Source organism: Lissotriton vulgaris, chromosome 1_1 (assembly GCF_964263255.1).
Source record: "Lissotriton vulgaris chromosome 1_1, aLisVul1.2, whole genome shotgun sequence".
NCBI lineage: Eukaryota > Metazoa > Chordata > Amphibia > Caudata > Salamandridae > Lissotriton > Lissotriton vulgaris.
This window is the reverse complement of record NC_141685.1, coordinates 1791347529-1791361648: the sequence shown is the minus strand read 5'-3', so window position 1 is coordinate 1791361648 and position 14120 is coordinate 1791347529. Positions and strand designations below refer to the sequence as shown.

Here is a 14120-nt window from a genome sequence, read left to right as displayed (position 1 = left end):
CTCATCCTTGGCTCCACCCATTCAGCCTGGGACAACTCCTGGTGGCCGACAACTCTAGGAACAGCACCGACACCCACCAACCACGCAAGCAACCTAGGGGTCATCCTGGTCTCCACCTTCTCCATGACTAAGCAAGTCAACGCCGTCTCCTCATCCTGCTTTAACACCCTCTGAATGCTCCGCAGGATCTTCAAGTGGATCCCCACCGAGACGCGAAGAACAGTCACCCAGGCCCTCATCACCAGCAGGCTGGACTACGGAAATGCCCTCTACGCAGGAACGTTGGCCAAGCTCCGTAGACGATTGCAATGCATCCAGAACGCCTCAGCATGTCTGATCCTCAACATCCCTCGCCTCAGCCACATCACCCCCACCTGAGAGACCTGCTTTGGCTCCCCGTCAAGAAGAGGATATCCTTCAAACTCCTCATCCACGCACACCAAGCTTTCCACAAGAAAGGCCTGGCATACCTCAACAGAAGACTCAACGTCTACACCCCCACCCACCAGCTCCGCTTTTCCAGCCTCTCCCTTGCCACAGTCCCCCGCACCCGATGAACGACCGCCGGCGGCAGATCCTTCTCCCACCTTGCCGCCAAGACCTGGAGCACCCTCCCCACCAACCTACGGCAGACCCAAGACCTACTGGCCTTCAAAAGACACCTCAAGATATGGCTCTTCAATCACTAGCAGCACTCCCCCCTCCCCCAGCGCCTTGAGACCCTCACGGGTATGTAGTGAGCTTTACAAATGTCATGATTGATTGATTAAAAGCCAATCACTTTAGGTCACAGCTAGACCATGCCAAAATGTTTTTGAAATCAGCTAACCAACACTCAGCACTCAAAGACTCAATCACTAGCAGTGAGGAGTCCTCTGCTCACTTTGTTGAAAAGACAAGAAATATTGAAATAGAACTGCAACACACATCACTAAATATGCATTACCAGACCCAGCCCACTCCCTCCCCATGGCAACCTGTGATGAGTTCTCCACTTTCTGGCTCTATGGATTGTATTCCAAAAAAAGGGTATTATGAAAAACCTTAATTCTACAAGACGACGCAGAGCTACTCAAAACTCTAACTTCATTAATACCTCCAAGTCATTTTAACCCCTTCACTGCGGCGGCTATTCCGCCGCAGTGCTAAGTGGGCAGGGGAGGGCGGTGCGGCGGGCGCATGCTGGTGACGGAACCGCTCCGTCACCAGCCGCGGTTGTGCTGTGCTCATGACAGGGTGGTTCCGTCACGGCCCCGCCCGCTCAATGGAACGTTCAGCGCAGGCGCGGAATCCGCTCCACGCAGGCGTTCCGAGCGGGCCGTGACGGAACCGCTCCATCATCAGCACAGCGCGACCGCGGCTGATGATGGAGTGGTTCCGTCACCAGCAGGGGAGGGGTTAATGATCCTCTGCCTGCCAAGCTCTTCAAAGAGCTCAGACCCTCCGTTCTCCCACATTGGTCTAAGATTGCCCATGAATCTCTCTTGCAGGGCAAGATTCCTGCTCACCTTAAGATAGGTTACTTCACCCTATCCCAAATAAGCCAAATTCAAACTTAACTGATCTTAACAACTTCCATCCAATTTCTAATATCATGACTTTAGCCAAAGTACTTGAGAAATGCATACACACACAACTTTGTAATCACATCGAACAGTTTCAACTCCTTGACCAATACCAATTGGGCTTCAGATCAGGACACAGTACTCAAAATGCTCTGACACACATTGTTGATGGCACCCTAAGACTACAGGCACAGAATGAACTTTGCCTATTTATACTTCTTGATCATTCCTTGGCATTTGACATGGTCAAATAAGACATTATCAAAACTCTCGCCCATGCTTTTCAACTTGTTTATTCAATCTCTCACGGAAATTCTGAACCACTCAAACATGCATTATCACATGTACACCGATGATACTCAGTTGTACATGCACATCTCTTCCCTTATTCATATCAAAACTCTTAACACTGTACTGTGAAAACTCAACATTGGTTAACTCAGAATCACCTTATGCTAAATACACTCAAGACAGAATTCATTCTGATTGCCTTCCACAATTATTCTACTGCCTTTCAAGATTGGCTCAAACAACTAATGGCCCTTAACTGTGCCCCACATGTTGTTGTTGCCACTAGAAACGTAGGCACCACTCTGGACAAACACCTGAAGATGCAAGTCCACATCAGCGTAACAACTAGAGGAGCCAATCACTAGATCAACACCTTAGGGAAAATCAAACCGTTCCTGTCCCCTGATGACATACAGCTAGCAGTCCAATCCCTAGTTACCTTCCACTTAGATTACGGAATTGTGACCCTGGCTGGGATACCCAAAGCTAGACTGGCCCCTTTAAGAGCTACTTTGAACTCTGCTGCTAGACTCATTACGGGATCAAGAAAAAGTGATCACATTGCAAAAGACCTAATAGAATTCAAGTGGCTTTCTCTCGAAGCAAGGATTTGGGTCAAGATAGGCTGCTTGATGCATTAAACACTTCAATCTAACACTCCTGTTTACCTGGCAGAAAAACCTGAACTACCTGACTTGAATTGGGCCCTTAGAAGCCCTAAAACTCTATTGTTGAAACAATAATTTTTTTTAAAAAAAGAGAACTTTTAACCGTGCCTTCTGCATTATTGCTCCAATAATATGGATCCCTCTGCCTCTCAAGATCAGAGCTAGCCCTTCAATCTCCTCATTCAAAAAAGAACTCGAAAGGATGATCCTAAATAGCTACTAGCAGCAATAGACCTGAAGATTCCCAAACTAACATTTACTTCTTGTTAACAGCACTGATCCAACATTCAACTTTGCAATTTGTACTACTTTATATGCACTATGATGTGGGCTCTTCTTTTTTTGCATTTTGCTTTTATTGATTACTGTTGGACTTGGCCCTTTTTGGCTAACATGCCCTAAACTTTTTGCCTTTCCCCTAGACCTTTTTTCTGACATGTGTTGCCAACTTAGATGCTTGGAGGTTGTAAAACTTAAAGCTCAAGCAGAAGAGAAGAAGCTGCTCATTGAAAGTGAAAAGCTAGCAGAGAAGAGCAGGAACCCTCTTATCTTGGAAGAGAAGAAGATTCTCTTAGAGTTAGGCATGAGGGAACTAGACATTAAAGCTAAACAGGCGTAGTCCAGTTCGAATGGTGGCAGCACACAGCCAGTGCTGGGTGTGAGTGTGCGCTGGATGATTGGGTGATGGTTAGGTTGGCAAATGATTTGAAGGGGTTGCTCAATTTGGCCCCCAGGGAATCTAGGCTCAGTAATTATTTTCCAGGATTGTGCCAACACTTGTTAGGGTGTGAGGTCTTTGATTCCCGGGAGCTTGCACAAGAGCCTGACCTCGGGTCATGAGTCCAAGGGTCTGAGGAGGCATTAGGGAGGGAAGAGAAGCGAAGTAGAGCTGTTAGGTCCCAGAGTAGTGGGGGGCATGCGGACTAGGACCCTGTCTCACAGGAGAGGGAGGGAGTGTGAGCAGCGGCGCCAGGGGTTCACAACCCCTCCCCCGAGACTGGAGGGTTCCTTAGAGGAGCACCAGGTTGGAAGCCTAGTGCCTACTTGCAAGTTGTGTGAGGAAGAACACCTAGCGTCAGGAGGGTGTGGGGCATCTGTAACCAGAGCTTAAGCGGTCCTGAAGTTTGTGAGTACCATTCCTAAATGGCAGGCACAGAAATCTAAATGGAAGGTTAAGGGAGGAAGGTGTTCCCCCGTGGGAAAACCAGTGGGACAGTGCCCAGCAAGTAGGGCTGTGTCCCCTAGAAGTAACCGGGTAAACCCACCTCTAACCTGGAGGGCAGGATAACTGGAGACAGTATCCTGGCCGATGGGTTATCCAGGGGTACCGCTCTAGGTAGGGGTTGGCAAGGGACCAGGACCCCAAGAGGGCACCCAACTGCCAGGAAGTACCCGGGGAGCAGCCTAGTTGGCCCAGGGAGTAGCAACCAAGAGATCCCCCTGGGGTCAGGAAGGCATAGAACAGGAAGGTGTCCATGCGGTAGCAGGCCCACATTGGTGCTCTATCGCCCCAAGCAGGGAAGTCAATCAAGGTGATTGATTAGTCTATCCTGGCTTTAGGCTGGGAGGGGGTTGTGTTGGGCTTGGCCCTTTTTGGCTAAAGTTCACTAAACCTTTTGCCTTCCCCCTAGACCTTTTTTCTGACATGGTGTTACAAACTTAGATGCTTGGAGGTTGTAAAACTTAAAGCTCAAGCAGAAGAGAAGAAGCTGCTCATTGAAAGTGAAAAGCTAGCAGAGGAGAGCAGGAACCCTCTTATCTTGGAAGAGAAGAAGATTCTCTTAGAGTTAGGCATGAGGGAACTAGACATTAAAGCTAAACAGGCGTAGTCCAGTTCGAATGGTGGCAGCACACAGCCAGTGCTGGGTGTGAGTGTGCGCTGGATGATTGGGTGATGGTTAGGTTGGCAAATGATTTGAAGGGGTTGCTCAATTTGGCCCCCAGGGAATCTAGGCTCAGTAATTATTTTCCAGGATTGTGCCAACACTTGTTAGGGTGTGAGCTCTTTGATTCCCGGGAGCTTGCACAAGAGCCTGACCTCGGGTCATGAGTCCAAGGGTCTGAGGAGGCATTAGGGAGGGAAGAGAAGCGAAGTAGAGCTGTTAGGTCCCAGAGTAGTGGGGGGCATGCGGACTAGGACCCTGTCTCACAGGAGAGGGAGGGAGTGTGAGCAGCGGCGCCAGGGGTTCACAACCCCTCCCCCGAGACTGGAGGGTTCCTTAGAGGAGCACCAGGTTGGAAGCCTAGTGCCTACTTGCAAACTGTGTGAGGAAGAACACCAGCGTCAGGAGGGTGTGGGGCATCTGTAACCAGAGCTTAAGCGGTCCTGAAGTTTGTGAGTACCATTCCTAAATGGCAGGCACAGAAATCTAAATGGAAGGTTAAGGGAGGAAGGTGTTCCCCCGTGGGAAAACCAGTGGGACAGTGCCCAGCAAGTAGGGCTGTGTCCCCTAGAAGTAACCGGGTAAACCCACCTCTAACCTGGAGGGCAGGATAACTGGAGACAGTATCCTGGCCGATGGGTTATCCAGGGGTACCGCTCTAGGTAGGGGTTGGCAAGGGACCAGGACCCCAAGAGGGCACCCAACTGCCAGGAAGTTTCGCCGCAAACTAAAGACTTGGTTGTTCTCTTCTTGATTCTCTCCTCCTTCTTTGAGCTCATTAGTTGTTAGCGCCGGGACACCCCCTCGGGGGTAGCCGTGCCCTCTATAAAATTCAAAAATAAATAAATAAATAAATACCCGGGGAGCAGCCTAGTTGGCCCAGGGAGTAGCAACCAAGAGATCCCCCTGGGGTCAGGAAGGCATAGAACAGGAAGGTGTCCATGCGGTAGCAGGCCCACATTGGTGCTCTATCGCCCCAAGCAGGGAAGTCAATCAAGGTGATTGATTAGTCTATCCTGGCTTTAGGCTGGGAGGGGGTTGTGTTGGGCTTGGCCCTTTTTGGCTAAAGTTCACTAAACCTTTTGCCTTCCCCCTAGACCTTTTTTCTGACATGGTGTTACAAACTTAGATGCTTTGGACATTTGGCTAATGTTGATCAGTGTCAAACTGCAAATGCTCCCGGCGTAAAGTGTAATGGTAAGTGCACTATGTGTGCTAGGGTTGGTAATGTAAATGCTACTATTGGGCCTGCAGTACTAATTGTGCCACCACACAAGTAGCCCTAATGAAAAACTCAGGCCTGCCACTGCAATGCCTGCACGCAGTTTGTTAAAATGCCTTGTTGTCCTGACAAGTGCAACCACTTTCCAGGACTTACCCTTCCTTTTCTATGCACATGGCATCCCTAGGGTAGGCCCAAAGTACCCTTCTGGGCAGGGTGCAGTGTATGTGAAAGCCAGGACATGTACTAAGGTGTGTACCATGTCCTGAAGGAGAAAAACTGCCCCAAATTTTTTTTCACTGTTGCAAGACCATCTTGCGGATAGGACAGAATGGGGGAGGCTGTGTAATATGCTTCTATCCTATCTTCCCATTGGCTTAAGATGGAGAGGTGAAGTGTAGGGTGCCTGAACTCACAATTTCATAACACATCTTTTTGTGAAGGTGGTTTTTGAATTGTGTGTTTAGAAATCATGCTTTTAAAAGTGGCTGGTTTCTGTGTTCTAACTTTTCTGTGTGTCTCTGCCTGGTTGTGGATTAACTGTCTGGGAGGAGGTTAGACAGCAACGGGCTGTCCTGCATCTGGAGTGTAGGGGGGAGGAGTAGCCCCTGGATGTGAAGAGGCCTGGACTGCTGCCATAAAGAAATGATTCCATCTCCTGCTGAGTTATTGAGGATCCTGACCTGCACTAATCAAATGAAGACGGTGTCACTGGCAGGGAGACACCCAGAACTGGTTTGGACAGGGGTCAGTGCCCCCTGAACACAAAGACTTCACAGACATTTAGGGGTATAACTATGAGACCTGATACCCCTGGACTTTGGACTGATCAAGACCTAAAAGGATTGAAACGTTTTCACGGTCAAGAGGAACCTCTGCCAAAGGAAGAACATCTGAAGAGACTGAGGAGAAGGACTGACCCTTGCTGTGTGTTCTGAGGCTGGCCTGCAGTTTGCTTATCTAACTAAGGAGAGTCTAAGGGACTTTTCTGTGTGCTATGTCCCCATGCGTGAAAGGACTTTGCTGTGTGCTGTGTCCAGAAGTAACGTGTCTCCAAAGGCCGGAGGAGAGCTGGCTCCCTGTTGTGGAAACTCAGGAACATAAACATTTCCAAGTGTGTCTCAGCGATGCTGTGTGTGTGGGCTCTTTGCAGCCCGATACCTTCGTAAGAACTGCACCATGATTTTGTGCACCCGGAGTCTAAGTGAGTCTCAGTGACGCTGTGTGCATGTGCTTCGTGCAGCCTGAGACCTTCGTTAGGATTGCCCTGTGATCGAGTGCACCTGGATACCAAGTGAGTCTCAGCGACGCTGTGTACATGTGCTTCGTGCAGCCTGAGTCCTTCGTGAGGATTGCCCTGTGATCATGTGCACCCGGAGCTCAAGTGAGTCTCAGCGACTCTGTGTGCTTGTGCCCTGTTGAAGCCTGAGACCTTCGTGAGAAATTGGTCCATGACTGTATGTCCCAGAGCAGTCTTGTTCTCTGTTCCTACTGACAGCATGTCCAGAAGTGCTGCGATTGTCATTGCTATTGGCCCGGGCCGGCATCCCCAGAGGAGCTGTGGAAATTCAGTGATGCCGGCCCGGGCCTGCCTTTTCCAAAGAGAGGCCTTGAACCATCACTGTTGGGGGTCCGAGTTCGACTGCCCAAGATCAACGAAGTTGCATCGGAGGCCCAAGCCACGAGGAGAGGAGAGTTAGATCCTACCCCCCTGGGGCAGGGTGCGAGCTACGAGAGAAACAGTCACAGCCTTTCCCACCTTTGCAGAGCGAGCTTCCGCTCAAGTCCGTATCATGGCCCGTACTTGCAGAGAAGGGGCAGTACCGGGGCCGGAGCGTGGAGCTGCACTTTGTTTTACATCATTACAGTGTTGGGGGAATATTTTGGTAGTAGCTGACCGCGAGTCAGTAGAGTCAGTAAGAGTGGCATAGAGACCGGCCACACCACCACGATCGGGCTGAATTGCATTATTTTTGCATTGTGAACTACCTGAATGCTGCATTACGAATAGCATTATTTTTATATCACAAAGTGCCTGATTCTTGCATTACGAACTGCATAGCATTGCATGAGGACTCCATTGGATTATCGAGAATTGCTCATTAATTCTGCAAGAACCTACAAGGGCTTGCTGGCCTAATAACTGGCTACGTGAAATATTACAAATACGCATATGTTGGATTTTTATCATGTGGTCTCATTGTATATCTTTTTTCTATAAACATATAATTGTTTTTTATGAAACTCGTTTGGAGTCCATTTGTGGTGTTATCACTGGGTTACAGAGAACGTGGTTGCAAATACTTTACACATTTGGCTTGGAGATTAGCCTGGCTGCTTGTGCCAAGCTACCGTGGGGGTGAGCAGGAGCTATCTGAGAAGGTGTCCTTCCTTTCCCTGACTTAGAAGCAAGGGTACCTATTTGAACTAAGGTACCTACCTCAGCCAGAAACCCCCAGTTTTAACAATTACTTACATGTTTAGTATTTATACATTTTCCTGCTTATCTTGCAGGCTTATATGTACAGCGCTCTGATACTCTGATGGGGCAGGTTCTCGCTATATAATATTTTCAATAAAAAAATAACTAAATGAATCTGGAACATCAAACATATACAAATATATATTAACATCATCAGGGTCAGGAGTCTTGCCAACTGAACTGTTCTTTATCGCATACATTACCTTGTGCAAAGTGAATATGAAATAGGTGTTATTATAAGGAAATAAAATCACCTTTTCTAATTCAGCAGATATACATTCATAATAGAAACTGGCAAAAAAATGACCACTCACAGGAGAAGAGAAGCAGTAACAAATTCTCAAAGCAATTGAGTGAGATTCCGTAGTTTTCAATTAAGGGCACTTAGATAATCAGAGTGCTTCCATTTATTCTGTCTTTGCAACCCATGTCTCCTCAGCAGCTCGAGCCAGCTCACTCTGGCCGAGATTTGCAAAAACATTGCATTTTCCTTGCATCTAATGCAAAGACAAAGCAAATATTTCAGTATCTTTTATAATGCCAAAGAGGTCATATGTGCCTCCTTGCATGGCTATGTAAAGAAGTGTAACGCAACACAGTGGTTTGCAATGTGTTGCATCACATTTTGAGCTGCTAGACGTTTTATTCGTGGAGCATGGGCTTTCCCGTGTATACAGTGATGGATTTGACATCATTCCAGAATTACAAAGGTCGGTAAACCTGGGATTGTATCACTTTGGGAAGCACCCCACAGGATGAAGTAACAAGAAGAAAAATATTTTTTTTCCCTCCATGTTATTTCCTTTTTGGATTGTTTTTTGCAGGAAGTAATTGCTTCTAGCACAAAACCAACCCACCCATATTGCAGGCACCTGTCTACAGGGTGCAAGGATGTCTGCATTGATGTTAGGCAGCAATCCCAGGTCAAACAGGATTACTTTAGAAGCTATCCTAGAGTGATTCAATGGTCATCCAACTATATTAGAAGTCATTTTCACACCATCAGACATCATCAAGCTCTTGAAGTCATCAGCAAAGCTGAGAAGCTGAGCCTGATGATTTGCGGATGACTTGAAAATGAGCACCCGATGACTTTAAAAGGTGTCATTATTCGTAATGATTTAAGGATGACTTGAAAATGAGTATCTGATGACTTCAGAAGGTGTCGTTTTTCCTGATGATTTAAGGGTGACTTGAAAATGACTATCCGATAACTTTACGAGATGAGATGTTCCTGATGACTTTGGGATGAATTGAAAATCAGTGTCTGATTACTTCAAAGGTACTTTTGTGTTCTATTAGATGTTTTTGCTTCTGGTGATTTTAACAGGAATTGCTTGTCTATTTAAAGAGCATGTCCACCCCTTTTTTTTCAGTTTTCCTAGGAAAATACAAACTGTTGGATGATTGCCTGATTAATTGCGGATAAACGCAAAACGACATCTACGTTTTCTATTATACACAACTCAGCATACAATGTGCTTTACCAAACTGTGCATAAGTCATAGGTTATTTTTTAACACATTTTTTTTATGTTTGTCACTTTCTCTTTGTACAAATCGTGTAAAATAAGTATCCACTGTAAAAGGATCAATGCCTAACATTAATAAAGATGAACATTGGCCATTGTATGCATAGTCAATGAAGTTAAGGGACAATGAAGTATGAACATATGTGGCAGGATAGACTAAATAACGTAACAGAAATAAATGCTGCACATTATGCAATCACTGGAGGCATATTATGCAGCCAAATCTTTATTTATCCATGTGATATTTATTGATTTGCACCGCAAAATAATACATAAGATGACAGAAACAAGCATTCATCAAACAAATACACAAATTATTAAATATTTCATTTAATTCACAAACAAATGCAAACATTTTTTTTACTCTTAATGGGAAGGTTGAAGCTTTTCTAAACTCAATTGAGACCAGCCATTAGGAATACTATATTGTATTTGATGTACTTTCACTGCTTCACAAAATCAATGTGAGGATACCAAATGAATTATTTGATGCACATTTATAAAAATGTTTTGATATTTCAGTTGTACATTTTGCTTCTATATTGATATGCACTTTATTATTTGGCCAACAATTCTGTGTTTTATGAGCAGTCTAGGACTCCTGCGTAGGTGTTGTGGACCCCTAGGTGTCCTTGGAGCACAGGTTAAGAATGCTTATCAAGATGATTTCTAATCAAATGTGCTATAAAAAGAGACGTGCATGTAGGAGAATTTTCTGTCATGATTTGCCCTAATCTATTTCAAACCGATTTGGCATTTCACTTACAAATGATTCATTTTCTACCTGAATGTAAAAACAGGCACATTTTATCATTGATAGCCTGATAGCTGTGATGTTGTTATCTACTACTACCAGATGAACTAGTTCCCTGATGTCATAGTATTCACACTTAAGTGGAACCATGAGAGCTAGGTTAACAGACACGTCTGTCTGCTTACACTGAATGAATCTAGTGACTCTGCCATAAGCAAACACTCCAGGTTCTGTTTCATATTTTATTACACTTTGGTCTCTCCTCTGAATACGAGTGTAATTAGAGCTGTAAACAAGAAGATTGCTTTGTTCTCAAAATATTTTGTTAAAGGCTACTACATCCGAGCCTAAAATATGAGTGAGCTGAGTTACTGCTATATATTCATTCTCTGTTAAGCTGTAAGGGTATGTAGAACCAACACTGTAAATGCATTTTTCTATTTTTAAGTATCGCTGTCTCTTTCTATTATATGAACACATCATACTCTGGTAAAATTCAGCCTCAACACTATCAGGAGGCAAATGATTTTCCATTAACACAGGTATTACTTGTATCATATTTACTGCATCTAGAATTTGTGTTTCTATGCCTACTGTACCATGCACATGTTGTAAAAGAAAACCATTAAGATCTTCAAAAACAAAACAATTAGCAGTAAACAGAGGCCCTGTTGCTCTTACACTGTCTACTAAGTGGACCAATTGATGAACGTTCATTGTTAAAAATCTTTTTTCATATAACAGTTGCACAAACAAAAGTAGACACTGTTCTGCTATATTTAAATCTTCCTGGCTAATGTCATCATTTAATAGCTTATGAATTGCTTTCATAAGTAAACAAAAGTGTAAATAGCGTGATCTATCTAAAACATGTTTTAACACAGGCATTCCATAAAATAAAAGAAAGTTTCGAAACTCTGAGGCCTTCCAATATGGTAGTTCATCAACAGACCTTGGAACTCTACTAACGTCCAGTGTGGGTTTTATCTGTTTCAAATAGACATTAACTATTTTGACTTTATCATAAAAAGAGTATGAATGATGCTTGTATTCTTTAGTGAACCAGATGGTCATCAACAATTTCATAATGCCACTGCAGACACCATGCATGTAATCAATCACAAACCCTCTGGTTACACAAAAATGTTTCAAAAACATGAACCACATGGGACCTTTGATCCCTCTTACACTGTAATCAGAAAGTCCACTCTCGATATTAGCTATTGCACTGTTGCACTATTGCACTGTTTACATCAGATTTAATAGTATTGAGTGTCCTTGGTGGGCCTTTTGGGTTTTCAGCATTGTAAGGAAATACTCTACAGTGCCCTTTTCCTGAAACAGTCACTTCACCCTCTTGTAGACAATGCCAGCACCCAAATTTCCCATTAAACTGGGTACTGTTTGAAACAAGACAACGAGCTGGTAAATCACATGTGATTGTCAGAAGTGTAGCATGGCAAGTAAAACTACAATTGTTATGATCTTGAAATGACACTCCACTTTCCAGCTGTGCAAGTTCCTCATATAATGGTTTTAAGAAAGACCACATTATTGGCTTTTTTGTGGAAACCCAAATACCATACAGTAATGTATTTTCACGCAGCTTTCTTTGACATACAGGCAGCTCATTTACCATTAAGTACACTGGCCACATTGATATTTTAGAACTTTTAAATACAGGAACACCATCTGTGTTCATTGCAAATGAAAGGCTGTTAGGGTTTTTCAGGAATCCACTCTTGAATACATCCAAATACATTTCCCCATCATATACATCTTTCATTGTTTGTTTCTCATTCTCCATATAGTGATCGAATCGATGTTTCCGTACCTTTTCTGTAAAATGTTTCCGCCTAAACATAGTCTGTAACTGTGCAATTAGGCTATGCTGAATGAAATAAGAGACTGAGTCACTTTGAATCAAATCTTTCAAACAATGTTGGTTAGGACAGGTCTGAGTGTTTTTATCAACATGTGTATAGCAAGTGGCACAATAGTAAGTAATCTGTGGGGCCTTAACACTTTTTTTTATATATTTGTGAAGGTGATACATAGTTTTGAACATTCTATTATCATGTGGCAAGAGCAAATAGATGAGATTCAGCATATAGCCAGCTGCCTCATCACTCAAGCGAAAACGAATAATAAAGCAACAAAGCAATAGTATGACCACCCCTAAATATTTGTTGGAGCCCTCAAAAATAGGTGTTGATTCATCTGTGGTATTAGTTTGATCAGAACAAATTTTAATTTCTTCGTACTCATTTTGAATGGTATATCCAACTTGATCCATAAGTTGTTCAAAACCAGAATCCGAGTCATTAATTAAATCATCTTTAAGCTGAGCATCCATTTCACCTTTTAAGCTGCTACAAAGTGTATCCCAAACAGCGTCAATTGGATCTCCATCTGTGTCATCTACTGGTGGGGTATAATCCGGTAATGCTGTACTGTTTTCTGAATGCAATGTACAGTGCTCTGCAGAAGGTGATGTATGAAGAACTGTAACAAAAGAAAATATGTTATTGTACATTTAGTAAGCAAAATATGTTTAATTTGATTGTTAATGTATTATGTGTCCGTAACCAAGTACATTTTATGTGGCAGAAACTCAATGTGGGTTGATGTGGCCCTTCATTTTTGCAGGTGATGCGCTTTCACACTATACACTTTCATGCACACCATATTTATCAGTTACATATTAAAAGTCCCCACAAACAAACTGAAATAACTTTTTTACCGTAAAGGCATCAAAAGCATGCCCGCGCTGGGACTCGAACCCGGGTCCTCGCAGCAGCTCTGCGTTCCCTTAACTGTTTCATACAAATACACATGCAACAATAAAATACCCAAAATGTTAACATTTACAGCATGCTTGCGCTCACCTTTAGGCATATACCAGAAGTAATCAGGTAGGCTCCCGAAGACTACGCACATCCGGGAACGCCGGAAGTGACGTCATTGGTCTGCTGCAAGGACGAATTCAGCGAGGGTGCAATGGCCATAAAAAGGGCACAATGGATCGGCCTCGGTCTCTTTATTTTCAAACTTGACCTTCTGAAAGCAGGAAAACTTGAGGGATTCCACATTTTTGCAGGTAAGACATGCTACAGCTGAGGTCCAGCTTACTCGAGATATAGGCTGACGGCATCAATCGACACGATAGCGCGCGCACGGTCCCTCCCCGCCCCCCCCTCCGAGCTGAGACCAGTTACCCAGATTCAAGAGCGGGGCCTCCCTCGCCTAGAGCAGGCACTAGACCCGGACCCTGGGGCTGGGTCCTGCCAGTAATTTGTGGCCTTCTAGTCCCAGTGCCCCAGGGACTAGATTTCGTTTACAAAATAGTGCATGGTGTGAGGCCAGTAAATCGAGCCTCCTTTTAAATACAGAGCGCAAATGGAAGGGAAACTTTTTGAAAAGCATAGGCGCAGTGCAGGCTCGAACCCGCATTTGATACCTCAACGTCGATTACTGTAACTAGGCCACAGCGTTTCCCTTGAAAACGGCTCGAATATTTTGTATAAGTGTTGGTTGCTGCGTGTTTCACAAACACATTACACCCATTGACAAAGCCAATAGCCCTGGCTTGTTGTAGGTGTAATGTGAAGTATTTGATTGCCAGATCAACCCCAATTTTGAGCCTCGGTCCTAGTAAACAGAGCAGGTACAGCTCCTAGGCTCACAAACCCTGGGATAAGCGCTGCTGGGTCCTGCCAGTGAT

General features: G+C 44.4%; 1 pseudogene; it reads right to left on the bottom strand.

The window, feature by feature from the left end:
- Positions 1-10372: 10372 nt before the first annotated feature.
- Positions 10373-13336, bottom strand: LOC147751217 (uncharacterized; annotated as a pseudogene).
- Between the last annotated feature and the right edge of the window lie 784 nt (positions 13337-14120).